The sequence below is a fragment of the Xyrauchen texanus genome, chromosome 7 (genome assembly GCF_025860055.1).
Source record: "Xyrauchen texanus isolate HMW12.3.18 chromosome 7, RBS_HiC_50CHRs, whole genome shotgun sequence".
In the NCBI taxonomy this organism is placed as follows: domain Eukaryota; kingdom Metazoa; phylum Chordata; class Actinopteri; order Cypriniformes; family Catostomidae; genus Xyrauchen; species Xyrauchen texanus.
This window is the reverse complement of record NC_068282.1, coordinates 50978177-50988176: the sequence shown is the minus strand read 5'-3', so window position 1 is coordinate 50988176 and position 10000 is coordinate 50978177. Positions and strand designations below refer to the sequence as shown.

Below are 10000 nucleotides of genomic sequence, written 5' to 3'. Positions count from 1 at the left end.
TTCCTTTGCATCACTTGTTTTGCTCATTGATCTGCTTCCTCATTCCCTGATACTCCAACATTTGTCTTATTTGTCTGCTGCATTAAATATAATATCTGAAGAATTCATCAATATATCTTGTCTAGTTTCAGACGGTTGAGCTTCCAGATAAAACAGATCTTAAATCTGAACATATGAGAGTTTCGTTTAATCCCATATCTTTCATTTTGTTCATTGCTAGTAATTCTCAGTTTTGGTGATGATGTTTGCTACCCCCACCTGACCTTTAGATGCGTCCATATACACTCCCTTGTATACCTGCCTTGTCTTGCGTCCAATAGGAATAAATCAACATTTGTCTGTGGTAAGATCCATAGAGGTGTTGATGGTAATATCACCACCAGGGTAACATTGTACTCGTTTAATTTCATATCCTGCTCTAAATCCTTAATTTTCCCTTTCCCATGTTCCCAACATGCCTCTAGTATGTTTCTGCAGGGTGATTATCCTTCTGCCCTTTAAAGTTGGTCCAGTATGTGATATCAGTTGCTTCCTTCTTAAGTAGATTGGCATCTCTCCCATTGCCACCTGTTACGCTGGCACTGGGCAAGAAGGATACGCTCCACAACAAAGTCTTAATGCTTGTGACTGAATTTAAAAAAAAATAAAAATTATTTTACCTTTATTTAACTAGGTGAGCACGTAGAGAACACGTTCTCAATTGAAACGGCGACCTGGCCAAGATAAAGCGAAGGTGCAAGACATACAAATAGTTACACATGAAATTATACAAATTAAACATTAAATACACAAGGAACTAAATTTTAAGTAAAATACAAGTTTTCTGTGCAATAAAATAAACAGTGTCAGTATATAAACAATTAGTGAAATATAATCTATAGTAAAGCATCAAGTTGTTATCGAAAAAAAAAATAAAGGGGTCAACATGTGCAACGGACCGGCAGAAACTCTGATAGTCGTTTTTTAAAGGAAGTGAGAGAGATGGTGTTCTCAAGTTTCAGAGTCTTTTGTAACTCATTCCAGTCAGATGCAGCAGCAAACTGGAAGGAGTTACGGCCGAAAGAGGTATTTGCTTTTGGGGTTACTAGGGAGATGTACCTGCTAGAGCGCAGGTTACGGATAGGTAGGGCAATAACAAGGAGAGAGTTCAAGTACAGAGGGGTTTTGCGTAATATTGATTTATATATAAAATGGTACCAGTGGGTCAGGCGTCGAGTATGTAAAGAGGGCCAGCCCACTAACTCATATAGGTCGCAATGGTGAGTATTGAAAAGGGCATTGGTGACAAAACGGATGGCACTGTTGTAGACCACATCCAACCTTTTCAAAAGGGAGGTAGAGGCAGATCCAATATTGGTAGTAAAGTCATTTTTACCAGTGTATGTTTGGCAGCATAAGTGAAGCAGGCTTTATTTCTGAATAAAAAGCCAATTCTAGATTTAATTCTGGCTTGAAGCTTGTTAATGTGAAACTGAAAAGAATGTGAATTATCCAACCAGATGACAAGCCTTACCGCTCTCTCTCTCTCTCTCTCTCTCCTCCCGCAGACCGACACATGACCACACCCCCATGCCACATTCACGTAATCTAGTCTAGATCCATCCAAAGTCAAGATACTAGTCAGGTTGGCGGGTACAGACAGTGTGCGGTTAAACAGCATGCATTTAGTTTTGCTCGAGTTTAGAAGCAACTTATGTCCCCAGAATGCATTTTGAATGGCATCGAAGCTCTCTTGGAGATTGGTTAGCACAGTGTCCAATGCAGGACCCGATGTGTATAGGATGGTGTCATCTGTGTAGAGGTGGATCTGAGAGTTACCAATAGCAAGAGCAACATCATTGATATACACAGAGAATAGTATTAGTCCTAGAATTGAACCTTGTGGCACCCCCATCGAAACCTCAATAGGTCCAGACATCAGACCCTCAGATTTAACATGTTGAACCCTGCCAGAAAAGTAGCTGGTGAACCAATCGAGGCAGTTTTTTCGAGAAACCAAGGCTACCAAGTCTGCCAATGAGGATGCGATGATCGACCGAATCGAAAGCCTTGGCCAGGTCAATAAATACGGCTGCACAGTAATGCCTTTTATCAATGGCGGTTGTAATGTCGTTTAAGACCTTGAGTGTAGCTGAGGTGCAACCATGACCAGCTCGAATGGTTGATTGATCTGGCTTTCGAAAACCTTGGAGAGACAGGGCAAAATGGATATAGGTCTATAAAAGTTAGCATCCAGCGTGTCGCCCCCTTTAAAGAGGGGGATGACTGCTGCTGTTTTCCAATCTTTAGGGATTTCTGAAGACACGATTGAAAGGTTGAACAGACTAGTAATAGGAGTTGCAATGATAGCTGCTGAGAGTTTCAGGAAGGACGGATCCAGATTATCCAATCCAGCAGATTTATAAGGATCAAGTATTTGCAAATCTTTCATGATGTCTGCTGGTTGAATTTGTGTAAAGGAGAAATTGGAGGAACCAAGGCAAGGTAATGCGGAGGGTGAAGAGCTTATGGCCGTATGGGTAGACAAATTAAACACATGGCCAGCCATAGCAAAATGCTTATTGAAATTTTCTCTTATTGTGATTTAGATGCTGATCCATAAGTCATACAGCCATAGTGTCGTATTGCTGTTATCACTGCAGAATGTTTTCAGTGCCATTCACGACCTGAAACACCTCATTACATTTATAACCTTCTTCCATCTTATTCCTGTGTGTACTCCATGTTCCTGTCAAACCACATTCCCAGACATCTTATCACTTTAACTTGTTCTAATTCCTTATTATATAATACTTTAGATTTATATCTCTACTTAACTTTTTATTTGTAAATAAAATATATTTAGTTCCCCGTCTGTCGCTCACTTCGATGTTGTGTTGAAGAAGCGACACTAGGGGTCTCTCTTGAGCGCCGAATATGCCTCTGATCTATGAAAAAAGGCCAATGGGAATTAGGCAGACAGTATTTGCATACCCCGCCCTGGACATACGGGTATAAAATCGGGCAAATACGTCGAGTATTTCCCGATTTTCAAACTTCCATTTTCCTGTATTTCCCTCCTTATCTCATTATTTACAATTATTATAGGAAAATGATCACTACCAACTGTAATCGATTTCATTGATTACCTTAATGAATTGATTCATTGATTCATATGCCTCCTCCATTCTGGACTCTATCAACTCAAACCACCCTCAAACGGATTACCACTTTCCCTAATCAGAAGCCATGGATGAACAGTGAGGTCAGACTCCTGCTGAAGACATTGCATTCAGATCAGGTGATGCTCAAGCCTATAGCTCATCCAGGGCTAACCTGAATAGGGGCATCAAAAAGGCCAAGCACAACCACAAGCTAAGGATTGAGGATCACTTCAAGAACAACTCTGACCCTTGATGCATGTGGCAAGGTGTCCAGACCATCACAGACTACAAAGCTACTAACTCCACCCCCGTCACCGACACCTCCTTGCCTGATGAGCTGAACCACTTCTATGGCCGCTTCGATAGGGACAAAAAGGAAGTGGCCAACAAGGCTGTGGCCTCTGCAGTTCACCAGCCTCTCACACTCTCCACCACCGATGTGTGTGTGTGGCACTGAGCAGGATTAATGCACGCAAGGCTGCTGGTCCCGGACGCGTACTCCGGGCCTGTGCTGTGCAGCTGACTGAGGTTTGGACTGACTTTAATCTGTCACTAGCCCAAGCAGATGTCCCCGCGTGCTTTAAAACCACCTCCATCGTGCCAAAACACTCCAATGCAACAAGCCTTAATGACTACCATCCAGTTGCACTCACCCCCATCATTACGAAGTGCTACGAGAGGCTGGTCCTGGCCCATCTCAAGACCTGCTTACCACCCTCACTGGACCCCTTCCAATTCGCCTACCGTCAGAACAGGAGCACAGAGGATACCATCTCTACGGCACTCTGCCCTGTCCCACCTTGACAATAGCAACACGTATGTGAGAATGCAGTTCATTGACTTCAGCATTAAACACCATCATCCCCTCCAAACTGATCACCAAACTCAGTGAACTGGGCATCAATTCGTCTCTCTGTAACTGGATTCTGGAATTCCTAACCAACAGAACTCAGTCTCAACCATCCCCCTGAACACCGGCGTACCACAGGGATGTGTGCTGAGCCCTCTCCTTTACTCCCTCTTCACCTACGACTGTGTGACGGTACTAAAATATTACCATTCTGTTCCTTGAAAATGTATCTCGTACCATCCCGTTAATAGTGCCATCGTATTCTTTTAAAAACGGAACTGAAGTGGCATATCCGGGAGGTAACTGGTAGAGGAAGTGTATAAGTGTTAGAGGAGAGGGGCTGAGTAATTACGGAGATACGGAGAAACCAGGAAGACTAAACGCGGCTTCCCAGGGACTGATGTCTCGCTGCTGAAGATTTGGCGAAAACTTTGCACCTCGCAGTCACTCCTGGCAGAGCGTTTTCTGTGCATACGGCGGTGGGAATTAACACTTTCAAGTTCCGTTCATTGCCTTGTCTGGACTGGATTACTAAGCGCACTGCTCACCTCTCAGTCGACACCTTGAAGCTCGCTTCTGGTCACCTGCACGCCCGCAAGCCACGCACACAATTACATGTAACGCACACCCATCTACACTGACATCACAGACACGCTTTCAATATAGTGCAAGGGTGAATTACATGTTTCTGCATTGTAACAACTTTCTTTATTGTTTATTTCTCCTCTCTGTTGTTTTGAATCTGCTGAGTAATGCTACTGCTGCTGACTCCAACAGCAGACTGACTTACGAACGGATTATTTGTATTGTGCTTTGCTTATGAGGATTACATGTACTTTGTTCAATACAACACAATTTAAGACGCTACCCTATTTTGTATATTTTTTTTCTTCTTTTTTGTAACTGGTGGAGTTATCTGGGTTAAAATGGTTTATTATATTGGCAGACCTAACCGGTCCATTCTGAGTTGCACTCTGGGAGTCGGCCACCGTTATAACTGCACACCTGTACATGGCTCTAACACCATTGTCCAGTTCGCAGACGACACTACGGTAATTGGTCTCATCAGTAACAACGATGTGATGGCCTACAGGGAGGAGGTCCAGCACCTATCATCGTGGTGCACTGACAACAACCTGGCTCTCAACACCAAGAAGAACAAAGAGCTCATTGTGGACTTCAGGAAGTATAAAGCTGGCACACACACCCATTTCTATCAACAGGACTGAGGTGTCCACATCTCTGAGGACCTCTCTTGGACCCTCAACACCTCTACCCTGATCAGGAAGGCTCACCGGCGTCTCTTCTTTCTGAGGAGACTCAAGAAGGTCCACCTGTCTCCTCAGATCCTGGTGAACTTCTACCGCTGCTCCATCGAGAGCATCCTCACCAACTGTGTCTCAGTCTGGTACAGCAGCTGCTCTGCCCATGACCGGAAAGCACTGCAGAGGGTGGTGAAAAATGCCAACGCATCACCAGTTCCTCGCTCCCCTCCATCGAGGCCATCCAGGGTAAGCGATGCTTGCTTGAGGCACGCAGCATCATCAAAGACTGTTCCTATCCCAACCGCGGCTGTCACCCTACTCCCCTCCGGGACAATCTGCACTACCCTATCCCACCCATTCTGTTCTATTTACTTATTTAAATGTACATACTGTAATTACACCTGTACACAGTCATATTCTGCTGCTGTTCATAATATTCATCCTGCACATACACTTATTCTTACTGCTCTTATAATGTTACCGCACTGCACAGATCTGTACATGTTGTTCATACACGGTTCATATTATATAGCCATATTTATTCTGCACTTATAACACTCCAGTATATTTATTTTATTTTCTGCTTTTTTTGCACTTCTGGTTGGATGCAAATTGCATTTCGTTGTCTTTGTACTTGTACTCTGCACAATGACAATAAAGTTGAATCTAATCTAATCTAATGAAACATCAAGCGTCTCCCGCCGCCATGTTGGCTCTGTGCTGTGAGTGACGTCATGCCACACTCGGGCGCCTCTAGCGGGCAGCGGAGTTCTCAGATCAAACAGTCCAGAGTACACCGCATCTACACGACTGTACCTTTGAATTTACAGGTACAAATAAAACACACCATCTGCCTAAATCACACTTAATCAAAGAATATGAACATGTTGGTTAGAAAGCATAGTACCCCTAAAATATACCAAATGTACCAAATCATACTTTATAAACAATTAAAGCTGAAGTCATTTCTGTGAGCATCAGCAAATAGAACTGGACAAATAAACAAAGTTTTTGTTGTCAATTGCTGTCAGTCTTACATATAGCAGCTTTAAGGGCAAGTGTTTATAAATATATATATATTATTACTGTAAGATTAATGAGTAATGTCTTTCACATCGATGTATTGCCCTTGTTAGTGTCTGCTGAAGGCTTTTGTTGGATTAAAGGGTGTTTATGTAGTCCATTATAAGACTGTAGTCCATCACACATTCATGTGTTTGTGAGATCATGATGAAGACATGTACAAAAATATGTATTTGTCAAATAAGGAAGTTGTCACAAGTTTCTATCTTAGTAACGGTAAGATTTAAAGTCCCATTACAGAAACACTTTTCTACAGATAGATCTGTCGGTTTAAACGAACTTATGTTTGTCTGTTGGGTGAACACGATAATACCACACTCGGCCAAAGTCAACTATATTATATTTCAGCCTTCAAGTTGTGGCGAACACCCTGAATATTCAAATGTACTCAAATATTAAAAATGTACTTTGTAAAAATGAAATATTGAATGTGTGCACATTACAGAAGAGCGATGTTCACTCAAATGCTGCCGGAAAAACCCCACCCGTCATTGTCACTGCAGACGCACAATTAAACATGAACATGAGCTCAAATTCACAGTAATTCAGATCAATTCATTTCTATTTCTTTACATTGAAATGATTTATTAAATGTCATGCAACAGTTCTAAAAATGCCCTTCAAATGAATTATAGAACATAAACATGGACTCAAAAACATGTCAAATATTGTCAAAACAAAGACAGTTTTAAGTGAAGTTGTATATGTGCATGTGCACAGGAAGTGTGTGTGTGTGTGTGTGTGTGTGTGAGTGTGTGTGTGTGTGTGTGTGTGTGTGTGCAGAGGGAGAGGAAGATGATTTCCATTTTCTGTTTCCTCTTTTTTCAGACACGCAAGAGCAAGTCATGTATAAAATGAGATAAGTTTGTGTTCAGCTCTTCCTCTAAATGTTACGAAATATCATTTTAGTCATCTGCGGGCGTAAGTGAACTAGCGTTCTGCTTCTGGACATTTTATGAGCAGTAAGTACTCTGATCTTTATTATTAGTTAATTTTAGTTCATGCATGTGAATTCATCAATATATTGCTGTTTATTGCCGATGTTCTCATATACAGCGTATCATATGAAACATGCATTTGAATATTTAGAAATGAACATTAACCGACATTATAAAGAGTTTAATAGTAATTATTGTGTTAATTAGTGCTAGTGGAACGTATACAACATTATTAAAGTGTCACACTTGATCTGTTTCAACATCATCTGAACATATGAGAGATGTTCGGTTTGAGGTTTAAACGTGTCCAAAAGTGTTGTGCATTCTGTCTGACACAGAATTGACTTGAAATGCTGCGCGTCTGCAAACCGCTGCATGTAGAACTGCCTGCAGCTGCAGCGGTGCAGAATCGCAGCTCTGTTTGTGCAGCACGGAAGCAGGTGATCAGAACACACATATGTGCTGTAGCGGTTTACAGATAGAATCCACAGATTATCGGGTCAAACACGATTATATACTCACGAGTCAGTCCATAATGAACACGGTTATTACTGTAGAAACACAATCCTGCACCGGCTTTACATGAAACATTCACATTCAAACATGCACAACATCAGTGTGGAATACAGTTCCTACAGTACTTGTGTGATGACTTTAACTCAGGGTTGGGAGTGTTACTTTTAAAATGTAATCCCCTACAGATTACAGAAATGTTAGAGAAGACTGTGGGGTGTAATGTGTGTTTTGGGCTATACAGTCACGTGCTTTTCTCTGAAATATTATAAACGTTGTGAAATACTGATGAGCGATAATATCTGTGCCGCAGCGCTACTCGACCCGTGTAATCACATGTGCTGGTACATACATTCATTTTGAATTCTCATACTTAAGTGCAGTTCATATTAGTTAGTATATTTCACATGAGCCATTTTATCTTTAATTGATTTCAGTAATATTACTTTAAGTTAAATATGATGATTAGGTATTTTATCCAACACTGAATAACATCTGAAGAGTTCAGTGTGGCATTTGTTTGTTAGTTCACATCTATATTAACCGTTTGAGGTTCTTGGTGGATATTTAAGTTGGTTTAATTGTTAATCAGCTGATTACTGATGGGTCTGTAGTGTGATCTGACTCAACATGACATCAAACATGCTCTTTCCAGAGGTGGAATCAAGTCATGTAAGTTTTTAGTCTTTGCATTCAAGTCCTCAACTTTAAGCGTCAGGTCTTAAACAGGTCATTAGTGCTCTTTGACATGATTAGTGTCAGAGTATTCGTTACAATAGTAATTACACCCGCTACAGCATCAGCACATTAAAGCACAACGTGTGGACTTTTCTCAGTCTCTGGTTTTTCGGATGCTTCACAAAATTGGACATTGTTGACAAAGTGTCTGTCACTTTTGAACCCCAGGATCTACATCGCTATCTGTTTGTTGCCTTCCATATTGTATTCTTATTATACATGTCCAAACTAAATGACCTTTAGTATCATCCTTAAATGTGCAATTTTCAAACTTGGTCCTACTCTCGTGGAAGTTGATTGGTTGGTTGTCTGATTGGTTGTGGAGTGATGAAATGCACATTTGAAAATCAACGGATTATTGGGGAAGTCAATCATTGGTTTGCTACACATTTCTAAATTCACTACTCTGATCTTTGGTTTTAGAAGGTATAAAGTCTTTCCAAGTCAAGTCCAAGTCATGTGACTTGAGTCCAAGTCAACTTAAGTCATGTGACTTGAGTCCAAGTCAAGTCAAGTCATGTGACTCGAGTCTAAGTCAACTCAAGTCATGTGACTCGAGTCCAAGTCAAGTCCAAGTCATGTGACTCGAGTCCAAGTCAAGTCAAGTCATGTGACTTGAGTCCAAGTCAACTCAAGTCATGTGACTCGAGTCCAAGTCAAGTCCTAGTCATGTGACTCAAGTCCAAGTCAAGTCATGTGACTTGAGTCCAAGTCAAGTCCAAGTCATGTGACTCAAGTCCAAGTCAAGTCATGTGACTTGAGTCCAAGTCAAGTCCAAGTCATGTGACTTGAGTCCAAGTCAAGTCCAAGTCATGTGACTTGAGTCCAAGTCAAGTCCTAGTCATGTGACTCAAGTCCAAGTCAAGTCGTCATGTGACTTGAGTCCAAGTCAAGTCCAAGTCATGTGACTTGAGTCCAAGTCAGTCCAAGTCAAGTGACTTGAGTCCAAGTCAAGTCATTTGACTCGAGTCCAAGTCAAGTCCAAGTCATGTGACTTGAGTCCAAGTCAAGTCCAAGTCATGTGACTTGAGTCCAAGTCAGTCCAAGTCAAGTGACTTGAGTCCAAGTCAAGTCATGTGACTCGAGTCCAAGTCAAGTCCAAGTCATGTGACTCGAGTCCAAGTCAAGTCCAAGTCAAGTGACTTGAGTCCAAGTCAAGTCAAGTCATGTGACTCGAGTCCAAGTCAAGTCATGTGACTCGATTCCAAGTCATGTGACTTGAGTCCAAGTCAGTCCAAGTCAAGTGACTTGAGTCCAAGTCAAGTCATGTGACTCGAGTCCACGTCAAGTCCAAGTCATGTGACTCGAGTCCAAGTCAAGTCCAAGTCATGTGACTTGAGTCCAAGTCAAGTGACTTGAGTCCAAGTCAAGTCAAGTCATGTGACTCGAGTCCAAGTCAAGTCATGTGACTCGATTCCAAGTCATGTGACTTGAGTCCACATCCCTGGTACTTTCTTAATACATGTTCCT

The 10000-nt window shown here is 41.7% G+C and overlaps 1 protein-coding gene across 1 annotated transcript in view; it reads left to right on the top strand.

Moving 5' to 3' along the window:
* Positions 1 to 7148: 7148 nt before the first annotated feature.
* Positions 7149 to 10000, top strand: part of grap2b (GRB2 related adaptor protein 2b) — a 12353-nt gene continuing 9501 nt past the window's right edge. Inside the window, exon 1 of the mRNA XM_052129890.1 lies at positions 7149 to 7303. The gene's annotated coding sequence lies outside the window, so the exon portion shown is untranslated. The remainder of the gene's footprint in view (positions 7304 to 10000) is intronic.